At 35.5% G+C, this 21,693-nt stretch overlaps 1 protein-coding gene and 1 pseudogene across 5 annotated transcripts in view; both read left to right on the top strand.

Moving 5' to 3' along the window:
- The window catches only part of TNRC6B (trinucleotide repeat containing adaptor 6B), a 225,200-nt gene that overhangs the window by 13,611 nt on the left and 189,896 nt on the right, over window positions 1–21,693 (top strand). The window lies entirely within an intron of this gene.
- Window positions 20,953–21,116, top strand: LOC123618392 (U2 spliceosomal RNA; annotated as a pseudogene).

Consider the following 21,693-nt stretch of genomic DNA (forward strand, 5'->3'; position numbering starts at 1 on the left):
ATATATTATACAACATAGGGAATATAGCCAATATTTAATTTTAATGTAAATGAAGGATAACCTTTAAAAATTGTGAGTCTGTTGTACACCTGAAATACGTAGTATTGTATATCAATTATACCTCAAAAAATTAAAAAAAGAAGTAGTGTAAATGGGCATCTTTGCTTTTTTTCCCAGACTCAGAGGGAAAGCATTGACTGTTAGGTGTGAAGTTAGCTGCATTCTTCCTGGTCCCTTGGCTGAATGCTCGAGAGGCCCCCTGCAGATTGCTGGTGTTCTCTGTGCAACGCTCTCCTCTCCAGCACTACTGTCTGCTGCAGACTCTAGCTCTCTTAGACGTCCGTGAATGTCAGCTCCATCAACTAAGGGAAGTTTCTGAGTTCTACCTGGGTTCCTTCTCCCTGCACTTAGGCCTGAAAACTCCCTAGGCAGCAAGCTAGGGCAACTTCAGGCTCACCTTGTTTGTTTACCACCTTTCAGGAATCACTGTCCTTCCTCACCTGATGTCCAGTGTTTTGAAAGCTGTCATTTTATGTATTTTGTCCAAATTTTTAGTTGTTTCAGTTACAAGGGCACATCTGACCCCTGTTACTCTGTCTTCTCTGGAAGTGGAAGTCCTGCCTTTTCTTAAAACATCTGAGGAATTATTTAGGAGTTGCTTCCAGAGTATGAGATATTCTTTGGAATTTCCGTAGGGGAAAAAAATCTTCATTCTTTCAGGGTGGATTTGATTTTGGGGAGCAACCAAGAGTCATTTTCTCAGGTCTGGGTGAATGATTTGTCTGGGTAATACCGTTTGGGGTTCAAAATGAATTCAAAGTGATGAGGCAGGTTTCCTTGTGTGATTTGTAAACTGTTTTGGAAGCAAAATAGGAGTTGCAACATATTTTCAGTGATGGCAACCTGACTGAGATAAATATAAATCTTTTTAGGGGTGTGTATTTTCAACAATAACTTTAATTTGGATATTTTTTATACATTTATTGGTATACACTTAGTATCAGATTATATTTACCACTGGTGCTTAACTGCTTCTTAGTAAGCTTTCTCAAATTGTTTTTATGTGATATTCTCTCTCCAACTTAATTATAAACTCACTGACATCTGGATACTTTTATGCATTTCTTCAGTACACTGTACTTTTAACTGTGGAAGCTCCTTAAATCATGATAGTCAGCTAATTTCTGCACAAGGAAACTAAGAATACCCTGTCAGAATGCATTGCATGATATAAAAGGATGTAAAATTGGGTTTTGATACCCGTACAGCGTTATTAATGCCTTCATGATTTAAATTTAAAGTTATTTGGAAAGATGTTGAGTTCCAGGATCATGAGCACATATCTGTATCTGTCTTACATTGTAGGAATTATGTGAATGACCTAGTTCAAAAAGATGCCTTGAATCTGGATCTGTTATGTAATTAACCAAGGAATATTCTTAGAACCTAGTAGATTGCTATATACACTACGTTTGCAGCCTTAATCACTGGGTGTAATTCTTTGGGGCGGGGGTAAAATTCTTTTCCCACAGTCTTTGTTTTCTAGCACCTGAAGTTCCCATTAGTCCCAACCCCACCCCTCCATTAGGAAACAAGGACTTTAAAAACATATTATTAATGGATTAAAATCTTAGATTTTTAGCTTTCAACTTTGATTTTCTTTAACTTCATATTTTTAGTTAACTGAATTTGTAGCTTTACATTTCTTTTATAGTAAATCTTATAATAGAGAGTTTGGAAACTTATAGGATGTCCTCTTGGCTTGCTTTTTATCCTTGATGTTCTTGTTCCTTAGTATCTTTTTGTTGTCTTTTTTTTTTCTCCTCTTTACTTCCATTTCTGTTTTGTTTAAGTAAAAGGGAGATTATGGTGGGAAATTTTTCTTTTAAACTCTTACGTATAAAATGGACCTAAGTCCAAATTTACCCTGACATTTTTAATTCTTATTTTTAACTAATTTAGAATTCCATATATCATATATGATATATGATATTCTCATATATACTATTTCTGATGGCCACAGATTTTTCTTGGATCGTAGGAATCACAATTTAGTCAATGATACTTGCAAAATAGCATTATTCTGTGTTTCCAAGATGTAGCAATGACCATTTTTGCATTATTGCTTTAAGGAGTATTTTGAGTTATTTTTCAGACTTTAGTTTCTTTGAGTAGTGTAACTTTGTGAGAGCTTCCTTTGGACAGAAATAGTTTGGGGTTCTTCTCTACCCCACACATTTATTAAAAGGGGTTTTCACTGCTCTCATGTCGGCCAGTTGTGAGATGAGGTTCCTTTTTGGCTACATTGTTTCTAGTTTTTGCTAGTTGGCTATGTGAGAGAGAGTCAGAGAGGGAGGGAGGATTGGGTATTGTTAAAAAAAAAAATTAACCTATTTTGTTTCCTGTAGATGCAAGGATTTAAAATATGGTACTATATATTTATTAAAATGTTCATTGTTTTCCTGCTTTTCATATGAAATCTTCTAAATTACTCTTCATTATAATTAATTCTAAGTTCTTAGTCTTATGTCTTAGTTCTTGCTTTAATCTGCTTTATAGTTTTCTTTCTATAACAGAAACTTTTGAGTTTTGCAAGCTTTGTTATCATTTGTCACTTAGTTATATATTATAATAGAACTGATACATAACTGGCTAAAATATATAATTTTCCTTTACTTGTGCATTTTCTATTCCTTGACTTTTTATTTTGTGTTCTGTTCCTTGATAACTACTTGGATTCTGTCACTTCTTTTTGATTTTGACTCTTCTGATGATTTAAATTGGTACTTGTTAATGTTTTAAACCTATGTTCCTCTTTGATATGTTTAAGAAAAAACTTATGCCCTTTGTTTTTTGTTGTTTTTTTTAACATAAAAGTAAAGATCAAAGCATATTGATTTCTATTCTAACTGGCCTGCTTTTTAAACTGTACTGTCTTTATCCCATTCTGATACCACCTTCCTGTCAAAGGCTGATTTTAATGTTGCCTTCAGAGAGGTCAACTTAAAGTAATGTTGAAATGGTATAAAATATTCTAACTAATAATGCAGTTATAGAATTATAGATACTCAAAGTAGAATATTTTAATAGTAATATACTTTAATAAAAATAATTAGTTTAACTTACTTTATAGAAATATTTTTAGAAAAAGATGTATATTTCAGTAGCGGTTGACAGGACCATTTTAATGATAACCCATTTTTAGGTTTATAGTCCCTTACTGGAAACTCTAAGGGCCAGCTATATTTTAGAATTCAGAAATTTTTTATTTTTGGAAAACGTATAAGATGCATTTACCATATATCATGTAATGCCCCTGTGGAGTCAGGGGTGACATTTCACAGTCAAATACATTAGTATTTCGGCAGCCGAAGCTATGGCTATACTTTAGTGCACAGAGTATAAATAGTCTCAGGTCAGATTTTGCTGCAATTAAGTTCAGATCAAGTTTTGCCACTAATGAATTACAGGAAAACTTTTGGTTTTCAGAAGTTTTTGGATTTTAGAATTGTGGCTAAGAGATTATGGACCTGTGTTTACTTTCTTAACTCTAATGTTTGGTTACTTTTGTTACCTTCAGAAAATGAAACCTGCTTTCCTTTTTTTCTCTTGTACAGGATATGAGATTAAATCTGTTTTCTCCAGGCCAGTTAATAGAAATTAGGACACCTCTTCACAAAGCTTGATACCTAAGGCAGCTGTCACTGTCACGTGACACTCCGTACACTGCTCTGGCTTTATGTTGAGAATCTCATAGTTCTGTCTCCATCCTCCTTTCGGAAGTGCTTTGTGATAATAGGTAGTAAGGAAAAGAGACTTAAGATGTGCGTATTTTGTGCACGGTGAGGCTTCAGAAGGAGCAGCATGTTCTCTGTGGACTGACCTTTTCTATTATCAGTTAATATGGTAGCTTAAAAAAATAAACCTTTCTGAAAGAAATACATGCTTATGGTAAAACAAAAATCCAAATGATACAGAATTATAAATAAAAGATACTTTCTCCTGCCCTATGGCGCCCCTCACCACCCAACCAGCTTTTGACCACTTAAATATTGTGTAGCTCTTCTAGGGATTTGGATCCTTTTTAACTAATTTTTTTTTTTTTAGCTCAGATTTTCCAGGGGACAGTTTGGGAAATTCTGATTAGGTATTATAACCCAACTTGGACTGATTTTGTGTTCATTGTAAGTTAAACTATGGAGAAAACCTTTTCTATTCTAACTGGCCTGTAGAAATTTTATTTCTAGAACTATTTGTTCAAACTGCATACTTTTGAAATAAACACACTTTTTTGAATATTAATCGTTCCAATTGAAAACGTCTGAGTATTATCAACATACAGAGGTAGAAATTCAATGACCTATTGATTTACTTAGCAAAAAATACTTTTTTAAAAGTTAAAAATCATAGATAATATTTGACAGTACACACATTTAAGGAGCACTTAATTTTAAAAAGTGGGATGTTGGCTCATTGGCCAAGTCAGTGGTTCTCAAGGTAAGCATATGGGCAGTAGATTGCAGATGGTCCCAGTGTCTCTTCCCAAGAGCATTATTGAAATTGCTAATGTTCTTAAATCCATGATAATCTTGGAGCACAAAACATCTAAACATTAATGTCTTTCTGGGGAAAGTATCCATTTTTACTTTACATGGAATCTAGATTGCTTTATTGTTTAGTTCAACAAACATTTATTGAGTACTAACTATGTCAAGAACTGGCCTCATAGTAATGAGATAGAAATTGCTGGGACATTCCAGGGGACTGTCCAGAGATTGTTAGAAAAAAAAAAAATTGAGAACTACTTTTCCTAAGTCATAATGAGGCTGTTAAATGTACCCTTGTAAATGAGGGCGTTCCTAATAAGTATTGGCTGAAATTCAACTTAAGGTCATTTAGTTTCAAATTGCTTGGTGTGCAGCCGTAGATGGCACTTCCCCCATCATACCCATCCTACCCCTACCTCCACACACCTACATACACATAGGGTCTGGGTTTTGTTTTTTTTTTCTTCTAATTTTTGTACCTGGCACCATATATATGAGACAGAAGAAATAGTCATTGGTGTTCTAGGTTGTCTGTTTGCCAGCTTAGAGCCTCAGACTCCTCTACATTTGCTGAGTACATGTAGATTGCTTTGTTGTTGTTGTTAAGGTCAAGGACTCTGTCTTTTGGTGGAACTTTGTTGGGATTCAGCACTCTGCATTGAGTGGGAGTTTCTCTGACATGGCTGTGAATTGTGGGAGCTGGACTAGAGATTTTTAAGGACCTTATGGCAAAGCTTTGGCTGGTGGAGTGTAAGGGACCTCTTTCCTTTTAGTGTGATTTTGGAGGGACCAGAAACTAGGGTCTGTGACATTTACATTAACAGAAGGAAAAATGCTGGTTGATAAAGGGAAACTTGACTATAAAATGTAATAGAAATAAAGCTATTAAGTGGGACTAACATAAAATAATAAACAAAACTTTGCTATAAAGTCAAGCAAAGAAAATAGTCTCAAGTTGTAAAAAGCCAATTAGCAGATTAAAGAATAAAACATAACATTTAAAAATAGAACTGATTATTTTAGGTAGTTAGGAGGAGCTTTAGATGAGTAATAGAATTGTCCTCCCTGACAGGAAATAATTCAGGCTAATAATTTAAGAGTAAATAAAGGATATAAATATGGAGAAACTTTAGAGTATATGAAACCAGTACATTTAAACATAGTGAAATATTTGTTATTATGAATTTCAAAACAGGTATAAACATATAGTGAGTATGCTTTCTGGCTAATGCAGATTCTAAATTTTATGTGCATAATTAAACTATTCAGATTTTTTATTTTGTCTTGTGTTACTTTTGATAATTTGTGTCTTTCAAGGAAGTGTCTATTTCATCAGAGTTCTTTCATGTATTTCCATAAAGCTGTTCATAACATTCTTTTATTTTAATGCCTGTAGGATTTGTAGTGATGTCCCTTCCTTCATTTCTGATACTGGCAATTTGTGTTTTCTTTCTTTTATTCTTTACTCTAGCTACAGTTTTATCAGTTTTATTGATTTTTTTTTTCCCCAGAGAACCAGCTTTGTTATTTCTTTCCTAATGTTGACTTTAGGTTTTGTTTGTTGTTTTTTTTCTAATTCTTTCAGGTGGTAGGTTAGGTTGTTTATTTGAGATTTTTCTTGTTTTTTTTGAGGAAGACCTGTATCCCTATGAACTTCCCTCATAGGACTGATTTTGCTGCATCCTATGGATTTTGTATGGTTGTGTTTTCATTGTCATTTGTCTCAGGGTGTTTTTTCATTTCTTCTTTGATTTCATCATTGACCCATTAGTTTTTTAGTAGCATGTTGTTTAGTCTCCATGCAATTTTTTTCCCCCTCATTTCTTTTTCTGTGGTTGATTTCTAGTTTCATGCTGTTGTGGTCAGAAAAGATGCTTGAAATAATTTCTGTCCTCTTAAATTTGTTAAGGCATGTTTTATATCTGAGTATTTTGTAATCTATCCTAGAGAATGTTCCATGTGCGCTTGAGTAGAATGTATATTCTGGATTTTTTTTTTTTTTTGATGACACGCCCTGAAAATATCAGTTAAGCCTAACTGTTCTGTTGTGTCAGTTTAGAAGCTCTGTTGCCTTATTAATTTTCTGTCTGGAAGATCTGTCCATTGATGTTAGCGGGGTGTTAAAGTCTCCTAGTGTTATTATATTCTCATCAATTTCTCTTTTTATGTCTATTAGTATTTGTTTTATGTATTTAGGTGCTCCTATACAGGGTACATATCAAAGAACTGGCTTTGAATTTTACAGATTTTCTCTATTGCTTTACTGTTTTGTTGTGGTGGTGGTGGTGGTGGTTGATTTCCAGTCTTTTATTATTTCATATTACTTTCTTTGGGTTTAATTGACTTTACTTCTTCTAGCTTCTTAGGTATGGAAACAGGTCATTGATTTCAAACCTTTTTTGTTTACTAGTAGAAGCACTTAATGCTATAAATTTCCCTCTTAGCACTACTTAGTTATATCCCGTAACCATATTGCACACTTTTTATATATCATTTTCAAAATATTTTCTAATTTGCTTCATGATACCTTCTTTGACCCATGTTTTACATATAAATTTGTTTCTTAATTTCCAAATATTTCTGGATTTTTCAGATTTTTTTGTTACTAATTTTGGATTAAAAGTTCTATTGTGGTTATAGAACATACATGATTTCAGTCCTTTGAGATTTATTTAGACTTGTTATAGTCTTTAGTGAATATTCTAGGTGTACCTGAAAAAATTACATGTTCTACTGTCCTTAGGTGTAGTATGCTATTAATGTCAGTTAAATCAAGTTGGTTGATAGTGTTTTCAGTCTTATATAGCCTTACTGATTTTCTTTCTACTTATTATATCAGTTTCTGAAAGGAGTATTGAAATATCCAGTTATAATTATAGATTTATCTATTTCCCCTTTCAGTTCTGTTCATTTTTACTTCATGTATTTTGAACCTCTGTAATTGGGAATATAAACATTTAGGACTATTAAGTCTTCTTGATGAATTGAGCCCTTTAAATTATAAAATGCCTCCTTTTATCTCTGGTAATGTTCCTTGCCTTGAAGTCTCCATTGTATGATATTAATATGGCCACTCCAGCTTTCTTATGACTTGTGTTTGCATGGTATATCTTTTCCCATCCTTTAATTTTTAATCGATCTTTGTCTTTTTTATTAAATGAGTTTTTTTCAGATAGCAGATAGATCTTGCATTTTGTTTTATTTTTAAATCTAATCTTACCATCCTTGCTTTTTAATCGAAGTGTTTAGACCATTTACATTTATATGATTTTCAAAATGTTTGCGTTGTCTGTCACTTTGCCTCTTTTCCTGCCTACTATTTTTACTGTTTCATTTCCTCTGTTGGCCTATTAGCTATAAATCTTTATTTTATTTTTATAGTAGTTGCTCTAGGGTTTAAAATATACACCTTTAACTAATACTATCTGCCTTAAAATAACATGCCACTTTCCTGATAGTGTAAAAACTTTATGAAGTACACTTTTATTTTCCTTTTATATCTTTAAACTATTATTGTCATACCTTTTATGTCTACATATGTTTTTAACCCCACAATTCATTGTTAATATTTTTGCTTTTAATGAAATTTAAAAATCTGAAAAAATATTTTCCAGTGCCCTTCCTTCCTTTGTTTAGATCTCTTTTTTTTTTTTTCCCTCTAGTTTTTTTTGTTTAGATCTGAGTACCTGTTTATATCACCTTTCTTTAGCCTGAAAGTTTCAATATTTCTTGTAGAAAAGATCCGATGTCAGTGAATTCTCTCCTCTTTTGCTTGTTGAAAAATATCTTTATTTGTCCTTCATTTTTGAAGGTCATTTTTTCTGGCTGTTGAATTTTAGATGAACAGTTTCATCTTTCTGCAGTTCAAGATGCCCTTCTGTTGTCATCTATCTTGTATTGTTTCTAATAGTAAGTCAGGTGTCATTCTTAGCTTCTATTCACCTGTGTATAATTTGCCTTTTTTCTCTGACTATGTAAGATTTTTCTCTTGCTTGTTTTCAGCAATTTGATGATAATACTTGTCTTGGGTGCTTTTCTTAGGATTCTTGGATCTCTGGATTAGAAATTTCAACAAATTTGGGGAAAGTTTAGCCATTATTTCTTATTTTTTTCTCCTTTACCCCATACACTTTTGAGGTCTGAAATTACACAGAAGTTAGACTACTTGATATTGTCCTACAGGTCCCTGAGGCTTTGCTCTTTTTTTTAAATTTTTTTTTTTTTTAGTTAATAAATCTTTAATGTTGTGTCTGTTGTGCTGTTAGGTTTAACCAGTGAATTTTTCATTTCAGTTATGTTTTTCATCTCCAGAAGTTTTTTTATTTTTCATCTCTTTTATTTCTTTTCTTATTTTGCTGATGCTTTAAATTCTTGAACATATTTATAATAACTGTTTTAAAATCCTTACCTGGTAATTACATCATTTTGGTTGTTTCTGAGTCTGTTTCTGTTGACTGATACTTTTTTCTCACAATGATGGGTCACATTTTCCTGCCTCTTTGCTATATAGTAATTTTTTTTATTGGATGCTGTATATTGTGAATGTTACATCATTTGGTATCTTGATTTTGTTGTCTTTCTTTAAAGAGAGTTAAATTTTGCTTTGGCAAGCAGTTAAGTCATTTGTCGGTCAGATTGATTCTTTATAGACTAATTTTTAAACTCTTAGGATGGATCTAGAGTTGCCTTTATTCTAAGCTTCTGAATTTAACCCTCTGCTAAGGGTTTCTGCTGAATGCTCGGAGTATTCATTGAAGTCTCCCCACTCTGGCTGGTTGGAACTCAGATGTCTCCCATCTGGGTATCAACTCTGGGAACTGTTCAGTTTTAAGCTCCCTAATTGTTGGTTTTTCTCCAATAGTTTGCCTTTTCCCAGCTTTATAGAATTTCACCCTTCAGATTGGCATTCTGCTGAAGACTCAAGGGGACCCAGCCATTTAGCTCACTGTGTTCCACTTGCGTTCTTTGTCCCGTTGCCACTGTCTGGAAAGTGCCTCTGAGCAGAAGGCCAGAGCCTTCATGGGACTCACCTTTGGTTTTCTTCCATCAGATATCACAGTGCTAATTGTTGTTCAGTGACTGAAACAGTTGTTTCATATATTTTGCCCAATTTTCTAGTTGTTTATAATGGGAGGGCAAGTCTGGTACTAATTGCTTATTCATGGCCTGAGGCAGAAGTTGAGAGATACCATTTTTATCTTCAATTTACAGATAAGGAACCCAAGGCCCAGACATATTTAAGGACTTTTTCCTCCTGCCCTCCTTTTACCAGATGGACAGTCTTTTTGTTTGTCTCTTTAAAGCCATATAACTCACCAGCAGCCACATTGAGCCCTGTCTGCTCTAAACCTGGGGTTGGCCAACTTTTTCTGTAAAAGTCCAGATAGTAAATATTTTAGGCTTCTTGGGTCACAGAAAGTCTATGTGACATATTCTTCAGGTTTCTTTTACAACCCTCTAAAAATGTTAAAAAAAAAAAAAAAAAAAAAAAAAAAGCTAGTGGGCTTTGCAAAACCAGACCATGTCAGGGTTTGACTTGTGGGTCATAGTTTACTACCCCCACTGCAGACAGTGCCTTAATAACCTGGGTCGTTCCTAGTCCCCCTGACCGATCGTATCTCATGTATTTTCCATTCTATTCCCTAGGGTCTTGCCAACAACAAGATTTACTCAGCTTTTGGTTTGGGACAAGCATATTCATCATTATTTCAAATTTCAAATGAAGAAACTATGGCATAGAGAGCTTAAGTTCAGGGCACACAATTAAGTGGCAGAGACTTACTTAAACTTAAATTTATTGGATTTTAAATCTACCCCCACCCCCACACCCATCCTATAACATTTGAAGCAATATGCTATTCTGCCTCTAGGACTGACAGAATAGCTAATTTGGTTTTAAAAAGGTATGCTAACATATTAGTTGTAAATAATGGCATGTTTTTCTAATGTCTGAGAATTACAGAATCATGGTCCTTCAGAGTTGGAAGAAACACTCAAGATACCAAGTCCACACCCTTGCTGATGTTAGAATCCCTTCAGCAACATCCTTGTTAGTCATGCTCCTTTCCTTTAAATACCTTACTGCCTCTGTGAGCAGCCATGAGTTTTGGTCTTGTCTTCTGGAATAACCTAGAATAAGCCTGTTCTCCACTTGAAGTTCTTCCTATGCCCTTCCTTTCAATATTAACCAGATTTTTTTCCAGTGGTTTCTCATAGAACCAGTCTTCTCTTCCTCAAGGCCTAGTCTCTTGTCTTTATTTCATTTTATCCGTGGTCTTATAACTATGACGTTCACACAATAGAAAGGAATAGACTGCTGATACACACAGCAGTAAGGCTAATCACAAACACATGCTGAGTTGAAAGAAGCAAATAAAGTCCATACGGTTTGTTTCCATTTATATAAAACTCTAAAAAGACAAATCTCTAGTGACAGGAGGGAAATCAGTGGCTCCTTGTGCTGGATATGGGGTGAGGGGGATTGACTGGGGTGAAGCACAGGGAAATTTGGGGGATGATGGAAGTGTTGTGTATCTTGATGGTGGTGGTGGTTCCATGGGTGTATAAACTTGTCAGATTTTGTCAAACTGTACCCTTAAGTGGGTACATTTCATTGTGGACTTATCTCAATTAAGTTGATTAAAAATACAGAGTTCTCAGAAATGAGCATGGTGCCCTAGCTGTAGTTTCACCAGTACAGAATATAATAGAACTCTCACTTATCTGCATCTGGATACCTAGCATCCCTATTAATAATTTACCTGTTTTAAGGAACTCCTCCATATTGTGGGTGTACATTAATGTCATACTTCACTAAAACCTTTCATATGTATTATTATCAACCCAGACATAACTCTTTCTACTTTTACAATTGATTCTTAAAATACATTCTCTGTGCTCCCAGAGCACTTTGTTCATATACAGCACTGTGATAATAGCATTTATCTTGTTTTGTTGTGGTTTTTCTATTTAAGTGTATACCTCTCTGATTAGACAGTGAACACCCCTCTGCAGAGCCTTAGTCCCTTTTGTATCTCTGGATCACATTATAGTAATTGGATGTAATAGGCACTCGGTAAATGTTGTTTGGTTGAGTACAAATGAATGAAGGAAAAACTCATTCTTCAGAACCCATCTCAGATATCTCCTCCAACAACTATTTTCTTATTTTTGACTCCTCAGAGCTAGGTTAGATGTATCTCCTGGCTACATCACTAATACCCTGTGCTTATCCATCACAATATAAATTGCAGTGTTTTTTGCATTCAAGGATATTCACTGCACTATTATTTATGGTAGTAAAAAATGGGAAATGGCTCACCTACCCAACAACAGGGAAATGGTTAGATTATAATTCACTATCAGTAGAATCTATGCTGTTATTAAAATGATATTTTTAAAGGATTTTTAAAGACCTGGGAAAATGTTTCAGACACAATGAAAAGACGATTCAAAAGGCCATACAGATTCGTGGTTTTAAGAAAAGTAAAATTATATGTATACATATAAAAAAAAAGAACAGTAGATTATAGATATTAGGAGTATTTATCTCTTTGTAGGGAAATTATCAGATATTTTATTATTTCTTTTTCTTACTCTTTTTTTGACTTTTCAGAAAACATGTTAATATAAACAGGAAAAAATTTATTAAAAATGTAATTTAAAGAATATGGAGTTGTGACAACTAAGTTTACTGAGGAGCGTTTTTCTGGAACAGAAAAAGGATGTTAGTGCAAAAACTAGGCAAATCAGATTAAAGTCTGTAGCAATGTATTGTAGTAATGTATCATAGCAAAGTTAATCTCTTAGTTTCTTTGTACCGCGGTTATACAGTGTTAACATCAAGGAATGCTGGGTGAAGATGATATGAGAACTCTTTACACTGTCTTTGCAACTCTTCTGTAAGTCTAAAATTATGTCAGAATACAAAGTAAAAAAATACAATTGAGTACAATAGGATTATGCATTCCTTGAGGATACAGAATGGGTCTTGTTCATCATGGCATTCCTTGGGCTATATCACACATAAGTAGATGCTTATTAAATATTTACTATGAGGTGAAATTGTTTATTTTCTCGGTTTCTACTATGCCAATTATTTTGACTCAAGCTTCAACTTCTTAAGGTGATGTTGCATTTCTGACTGTTGACTAAATTTTTGTCGAGTATTTATGATATAGTATATAATGTACTAAGCCCCACAAAGCGCTCAAAGACAGTTTTCTGGCACTTGTGAGGAATGAGATCAGATGTATACAGATATTTATAACAAAGGGTGACTGTGATAAGTACCGCATGGGGGATTACCAAACAAAATATCATGGAGGTGGAGAGAACATAGGGAGCTTATCCATTTGGAGGATTAAAGAATGCTTACTGAGGAAATGCTTATTTGAGAAAGTGAAAATTTGAATTTATGGTGGTAAAATTCTACCAACACATTTCAAGAGAAGAGGTGAATACTTTTATCTTTAAAATGTAGTCTATGTTTGAGATGTTTGGAAAGAGGAGGCCCTGTCATTGACTTGAGTCATACTGAGAGAGCCAGCCCTTCCCTTTCTGTTTGCTCCTGAAGGCCAAGGGTAAGGGGAGGAAAGGAGTGGAAAGGAGAGGTGGCAGAAGCCAGAGGGAGTGGAGCAACCAAGGGCTCCATTACATCTTTGATGTGTATTGAGAAGCATGAAGAGTTGTGGACAATAGATTTTTGTATATGAATCTATTGTGTAGTGGTTAGTATAACAAAGATGGGTGGGATTTTTTACAGTGTTCTTATATTTATAGATGTGCAAAACACTTACTGTATATGGTGTATTCATTCCTCATTCCACAAATATTTATTGGATGGTTTACACAGGCAGATGATCTTGTTCAGCTCCCTCTGCAGCAGGCTCCCTATGGGAGAGGAGTCTAGGATTATCATCATTGTCAGTCTCCAGGGGATCGGGTTGCATTTCAGAGGAGTCAGATAATCAAGTGCAGGGCTTGGCACCACACAGCTACTATGTGGTAATTTCTAGAACCCATGCCTTCCTCCTCCAAATTAAGTGCCCTTCCCAGTCTGCCCACTAGTTACTCAGACACTTTGCTGAACATATACATTTTTTGAGAGCTAAGTGAAATACTACACAGTTTCAATTCCTGATCTTATTAAATCCAGTCAAGAGGTTAGACCAAGGAAATAAATTCCTTTCCAACAGGAAGCTGAGCCACTCCAGTTATACCACTTAAACTTAGAGAGCTTCTGCTTCCAGTCTGTTAAAGTAACAGTCTGCTGACCTTTTACCCTGCATACCTTTTCTTAAAATAACCATGAGAAATTTTCACTTTTGAAAATACAGTGATTCAGTATTTGGAATTTGCCAGGCTACAAGAAGTCTTCATTGCTTTTATTTTGTATGATGGGGATTGAACACAGATGATTAGAAAGAGGAATGTTTTCATTACAGAAGTAATAAATATTTATTGTAGACAAATTGAGAAAATACACATTGCCTGTGATCACTATAATCCCCCAACACAGAGATAACCACTGTTAACATTTTGGTGATGATCTTCTCTCTCTCTCTCTCTCTCTATGTAGATATATAAATATATATAAATATTGTGAAATATTTTTCGCAAAAAGTAATACAATATGTATTGTATTGAAATTATTCTTTATTTTTTTCCTTCCAGTTTTATTGAGATGTAATTGACATAATTGACATGCACTGTATACTTTTTTGGGGGTGGGAGACGTAATTAGGTTTTTTTTTTTAAGGGAGGTACTGGAGATTAAACCCAGGACCTCATGATTGAACCCGGGAACTTGTGCTTGCTAGGCACGCCCTCTGCCACTGAGCTATACCCTCCCCACCATATTGTGTTGAGTTCTGCTTTATTCACTCAATATACATTGTGAACATCTTTCCATGTCAATAAATAGACTTTATTTTTAATGGCTGCATTGTATTCTATTATATGGATATATAATAATCTCTCATACTGATTCTAGCTTATTTCCAATTTATTATAATTATTGACAGCATTGTAATGTGTTTGTACATCTTTCTTTGCACATATCCATAATTAGCTAAATTTCTATAAGAAGACTTGCTGGGTCACAGGGTATATGTGTGTTTTTAATGCTTTAAAAATACACTTTGTCACGCTAAAGGTAAAGTTTAGATATATAGTTGACCTTTGAACTGCACGGTCCACTTATACACGGATATTTTTCAATAATAAGCACTGTAGTACTATATAGTCTGCAGAAGGTCAACTATAAATGATACGTGGGTTAACCCTGCCTTGTTCAAGGGTCAACTGTAGTTAAGTGGAAACTTCTTTCATAAAGTGTCTGTACTTCTTAACTACTTGAAGACTTTCATTTCAGTGTTTTCATTAAAGCACTTTTCTAGTCTCTTAATACAATTATTTATGATTAATCACTGATTAATTGCTATTGAAAATCTGTGTACTTCTATTTAATGAAAACTTTTATCAAAGAAAGTTCTCTCTTTTAAGCCACTCCCACAGCCTGGGAGGTCTGATGCTTCTAGGGAGTTTCTGCAAAGCTCCCCAGTTGGTTCGGACTGCTTTGGACCTGTGCTTCTGGTCTTTTCCAACAGAGTGAACTTGATAGCCTTCATGTTGGTAAGGAAGCCAGAGTAGTCGACCACCAGAACAAAATTCTTTTGAAGTCTCCTGTTTTAACTGAGAAATACCTATAGAATTTATATTCTATTCCATAAAATACTATTTAAGAAAAAATTTTTAATGATTTTATTTATATTTAATCCCAAATCTAAATGAATTTTATTTTCCTATATTATATGAAGGAGGGGGTTTAACTTGATTTTTTTTTCCAAATGGATAACCAGTTGTTCCCATGGCATTTGTTAAATGATTTATCCTTTGTTCACTGATCTGAAATGCCATCTTTGTTAGATCCCAAATTTCAATGTACATATACATAGATTTGTTTCTTGGTTCTATTTGGGTGTATATTCCAGTGTAAGTACCACGCTGTTTTAATACCTGTGGCTTTGAAGCCCTTTTGTTAGGCAGTTACCTAATCTTACAGTAATAAACAATGACATTGAAGATTGCATCTGTACACCAGCTGCCAGCCTCATCCCTTGCCACTCACCCATGATACTCCCTCCATATCAGGCTGTATCCAGCCCTCGCACTTCCCAAAGTGATCCTTCCTTGATCAGATGGCCATGCCTTTGTGTAAGTCATTCCCTTTATCTGCCGTCTTCTCCTAATGTGGTGAATTTGTCCTTCAAGATCCAGCATAGGTGGGTTCATCTCTTGTTATTCATATCACTCAGCTTAAAAAAACGAAAGAAAGACAAAAAAGCCCAGAAGAGTCCTTTGAAGTGTCCTGGGTATACACTGCTCTCTTATTTCCCTGCATGCTTTTTTGCACATACCATTTCCTCGGATGGTGTGGCCTAGCAATTTCCTGTTTGAACTTTCAGGCTCTGCTCAGAGGTTACCTCTGGAGGTTACCTTTTTGCCTTTTCTCATCAGATTTTCATCTTGCCTGAGCATGCCTCTGTTGTAACATTTTTCATAGTGCTGTTTAAGATAGCACATATCTCAAAGTACAGGGCTGTTTAGTAGCTTGGCTTTAGAATTAAATAGCCTAAGTTCTAAACCTGACTTTACCAAAACTTTCCAGCATTATACCCTGCTGTCAATTATTTGACCTTTATAAGCCTCTGTTTCCCTAGGTGTAATTTGGAGATAATAATAGTTCCTCCTTATAGGATTGTTGTCGGACTAGATGAGATAATACCTCTGAAATGCTTACCCCTGTATCCAGAACATAGGTGGCTCTAAATAAATACCACTTATTATTGTATCTGTCTCCACTAGGCTTTGTATAAAACTTTCTCGTGTTTATCTCTGAAACCCAGTACTTAGCACAGCAGGGAGTAGACTGATGAATAAATTACCAGCTTTCCTCAGAACTCTCCCTTCCTTGTTTCACTTTTCTCAGTGGTGCTGTCATATAAGGCCCTGGGTGAAAAAGAGAAATATTGTCTCTATCCATTAGAGCTTACAGTATAATAGAGGAAGTAGTTAAAAAAAACAAACAAAAATACTGGAATCTGTGAGTTCATTATACTGTTTGCTCTACCTTTGTTTATGTTTATAAAATTTCAAAATAAGTTTTTAGGTAAATATGTGAATACTTAATTATTAAATGGTATGTGTGATGAAGAAAATGATTAAAAATGCATCAGAAACTTTCAGGGAGGACCATCATAGATAAAGTGGTCTGGGGAGTTCACATTTAAGCTGAGACTGGAGTTTGAAAAGGAGCCAGTGAGAGGAGAGAATGTTCCTGTCCAGGGGTAGCATGTATCATGCCACAGGAGAGCAGTGTTAGCATAGTCAGAAATTGAAAGGTCAGTGTGACTGTATTAGAGCAGGGAAGAATGGAGAGAGGTGATGTTAGCCAGCAGATAAGCAGAGTTTTTTATATCACTTAGGATCTTGAAGACCAAGAAAAGTTTCAGATCTTATTCCTGTTATAGTGTGATGCTGTGGAAGACTTATGAGCATGGAATAAGCTAATTTACTGGGTTTTTTAAAAAGATGTATATCAGAAAGATCAGAGGGAGACAAGGATGGCAGCAGAGAGCCAAGTTAGGAAGCTGTTGCAGTAGGCAAGAGATGATAATAGCAAAAGAGATGGAGAAAAAGGAACACATTTGAGAAATATTTTGGAAACAGACTCAGTGGGACTTGATGGTGGATTAGAAGTGGGAGAGGAGGGAGAGATAGGACTAAAGGTTATGGCTTGAGAGCTGTATATTATATTATTTACTGAAATCTTCTAAAACAGGAATGTTTTGGGAGGAAAGCCAAGAGTTAAAATTTTGATTATATTAAGTTTGAGAAGCTTTGAGGAGTCCAGGTGGAAATGTCAAGTAAGTTATTGAATATGGGAGGACTAGAGTTCCAAGAAAAGTTCCAGGCTACAGATATGAATTTGAAAGTTTTCAATATAAGGGTAATAGTTAAAGCCCTGGGAATGTATCATGTCATTTAAGGAGAGAATAAAGAAAAGGGGGCTTGGTATTACGTTCTGAATTACATAACATTTAGAGAATAGGTCTGAGGAGGATGAAGATGAGCAGTAAAAGGAGTCAAACACATGGAAGGAAAACCAGTAAAGTCAGATGCGTAGAACAGTGTCTGGCCAGGGCTAGGGTTTAGTAATCACTGGTTGAATGAAATCAAGAGATTATTTCAAGAAGGAGGGAAAGGTTAACAGAAATTAGTGCTGCTGAGAGACCCAGTAGGATGAGGGCATAAACTGTTCTTTGGACTGGCAGGATGGATATCGCTGGTGATGGAGGTAGAAGTCATTGGAGTGGATTGAACAGAGCATGAATGGGAGATAAGAAAGTACAGGTAGTGTTTATTTATTTATGTAACCACTTTAACAACGTCTGGCTGTAAAGAGAGTAGAGAAATGGAGTAGTTCCTGAAGAGGAATATGAGATTGAGGAAAAATTTTTGCTTCTTAAGAGGGGACATGCTAGAGCTTAAATGTGTACAGATGGGAATGATCCAGGAAGGAGTAGGTGATGGTTGATGGAGGGAAAAGGGGCTAATCGTAAGACTGTTTAACACCGAGCCAGATGGACTAAAATACTAGATAGTGATGTATTCTCCAAATAATTAAAACTGGGTGCTGGGACAGAAGGGGGATAGAGAGATTCTTCAGACGGAGTGTCCAGGGAAGGCCTCTCCAAGGTGACATTTATGGTCAGATCTGAATGATCAGGTGATAAGTGGAGAGAATAATCCTGGCAGAGGAAACAGCTCATACAAAGGCCCTAAACCGGATACGAACCTCTCACCTTTGAGGAACAGAAAAGGAGGCCAGTAAAGCTGGAGCTTATTGAACCAAGAAAGGGTGAAATGGAATGAAGTGAGCTTGGAGTGCAGTAGGAAGTGAAGGATTTTTAAAGTCACAGTCAGGAGCTTTCGTGCCATGACTTGGTGGCCAGCTTCCAAGACGGGCCTGACGTGTATTCGTGCCTTTGTGTGATCCCCTCTGACACTGACTCTCCCACTAGGGCTGACATGTGTAACCCGTGCGATAGTAGAGTGCCGACGGTGTGTTATTTCTGGTGCCAGTTCCTAAGAGGTGTTGCAGCTTCTGTTTTGCTCTCTTAGACTGCTCATCTGAGGAAAGGCAGCCTGCCATATCATGGCGACATTTAAATAGCCTTCAGAAAGGTTTCCTTGGACAGGAACTGAGGCCTCCAGCTAACAGCCAGCGTGTGAGGGAGCCCTTGCGGAAAAGAGATCCTCCAGCCCAGGACAGACCATCAGATGACTACAGCCTCTCACACGTATCTCGTTCATAAATATTCTGCTGTACATCTCTAAAAGCTAAGGACTTGTTAAAGAACAAACTTAAGCATAGTGTAATAATCACCTCTAAAAATGAATTCCTTAATATCACACCAAAAAATCAGTATTCAAATTTCCCCTAACTTTGAAAATTTGATTTGTTTACTTCAGGATCCAAACAAGGGCAATGTACCATTTGGTTAATGTGTTTCCTAATTCTTTTTTTTATTTGTAGGGTTTCCTCTCTTTTCCCCCTCAGTTTATCTAAAGAATAAACTTGGTCATCTGTCCTATAGTTTCTCACTTTCTGGACTTTGCTAATGGCATACCCATGGTGTGTTTAACATGTTCCTGTGTCTTGTATTTCATGTAAACAGTAGTCATGTCTAGAAGTTTAATCTAGTTCAGATTCTTTTCGTTTGGCAAGAATACTTTATAGGAGGTGGTGTTTACTTCTATTAAGAGGCATGTAATAGGCAGTAGTCTCATCTTACTATGATGTTAAGTTTTGGAGATCAGTGCCTCGCTATGTTAATTTATGTTGCAAAATGTTGATATTCTAATTGTCTTTTGTCTTCATTAATTAGCTGGAGAAACTTTCCCATATCAACTCTGCGGTTAATCTGAGATACACTTCATTCAAGAAAGGCAGGTTAAATATTTGATTCTTTCCCTTTATTTGCCAGTTTTCAAAATAGTAAGTTCGTTCCCTAGCATCATCCAAAGGAGACCAATGAGTACTTTTCTAAAAATACTATTATGAACTCATGGATTTTTACCATGTTTGATATATGTGAACCCATTGCAGTGATTATTTTTTATCAATGCTTTAGATTGTCCTATTCTTAACTTGTGAAAGGAGCATCTTCAAGTTGACTTCTGAAGACTGTTTATTGCATCCTTGCTTTTTGGTATGACAAGATGTCTAGCTCTTATCTTGTATATTTTCTGTCCTGGTTCTCATCTTTGAGGAGCTCAGGTTCTTTTCAGTGGTAAAGGCTGTATGTGAATTTTGGGTGCTTGATCATGTATAGCATGCTTTTTAATAGATGCTAATCAGAATGTATGTATTTTCTTTTTGGCGAAGGAAGTTAATTAAGTTTATTTGTTTATTTATTTTTAGAGGAGGTACTGGGGATTGAACCCAGGACCTTGTGCATGCTAAGCATGTGCTCTACTGCTTGAGCTATACCCTCCCCACTACCAGAATGTATATATATTTCAAAAAAGGTCATCTTTCACTTTGAGTTCAAATGGACAGAAATCCTCTTTTTCTTAATCTAAGAAATATGGAATGTTTTTGTTTGTTTGCAGGGAAACAGGAAAATGAAAACTTTAGATAGAAAAAAATAAATGAAATTTTAACTTTTTTTTTAAATTGTGTATCCTCTGTCTGCCATACTTTACTCATTATGTCCAGTGAAGAGAAATGCTAATAAGCTTTTCATATTTCTGGCTACATAAAACAAGGTAATGTTTAAAGATTATAGCATTTGGTTTATATGTTTCTGAAGTCTCTTTTTATCTCCAGATTTCCCCTCCCTGTAGGTTTCTCTCCCACAGACACATGTCTACTTGGCATTTTTAGAAGGGTATAGTATTTTATTTTGACATTTTTTGCTTTAACATAATACTCTTGGCTTATGCTACATCACTAGTGAAAAAAACCTTAGTTTTTGTGACAGGCATAAGGAAGCCTTGCTTCTGGATACTTTGATCACTAAAACTTACTTTATTATATATAGAGAGGGAAATATATTCTACAATTTGAATGATTATAATATTAAATTATAAATCAAGTTAGAGGAGAATGAAATATTGCCCCCCTTATGAGAGGACTCTGGAATACAATTTTTCCCCTATATTTAACAATTTGATCCTTCCTTCTTTCCCAGTATTCCCAGAATCTAGTTCATCAGTTTTATATATGATGTATTAAGCTTTTCACTCACTCATTCATTCATTCAACAAATACTTACTGAGCACCTACTCTACATTAGGCAGTATACTAGGAACTGGGGATAAAGAAATAAGCAAAATCACTTCTTGGCCTTTTGGCCAACATCAAGTGTAGTATCTTTTCTTATCAGAAATAAGCAAAGCATTCACTGACCATCACATAACTGTTTATCTGGTGAGGGAAAGCCAATCCAATGGTCACATTACTATCTGTGTAACATCAAACCCTGATAAATACCTTTTAGGAAAACAGAGAGAGCTGTAACAGTGATTAACTAGGGAATCTGACTTACTCTGGGAGATTAGGGAAGGCCTCTCTGAGAAAGCAACATTTAAGCAAAGATTGGAAGGGAAAGTAGGAGTTGGCCAGATGATCATTTGGAGTAAGAGCCTTCAGGTAAAGGGACTAATGAGTGAAGGTATTGAGGGAAGAAGGAGCTTGCACCTTTGGAGGAACTGAGGAAAGCTGGTTTGCTGGAGATAGGAAGGCAGGGTGGTGGGAGAGAAGCTGGAGATGTAGGCAGGGCTGGGTCTTGCAGGGCACTGTTGGCCTCAGTCTCCCTTAGACATCCAGAAGTGCAGCCACTTAACTGTTGGTGACCCAGACTCTGAGGACCAGGCTTCTACATAACACTTCCTGAGACTCACTGGTCCTTCTCCTGGGAGAATGCTGGGAACTTCTGAGTTCAGCTTCTCACCCCCTACTTCTTGAGGGTCCTTTCTTAACAAGGGAATAGTTAAAATTTTTTTTCTGCCTGCTTTGTACCTAAGAGCAAAAGAGATTTTTATTATAAACAGAATTATTTGGGGCTGATCTTAA

Source organism: Camelus bactrianus, chromosome 12, assembly GCF_048773025.1.
Source record: "Camelus bactrianus isolate YW-2024 breed Bactrian camel chromosome 12, ASM4877302v1, whole genome shotgun sequence".
Classification (NCBI taxonomy): Eukaryota; Metazoa; Chordata; class Mammalia; order Artiodactyla; family Camelidae; genus Camelus; species Camelus bactrianus.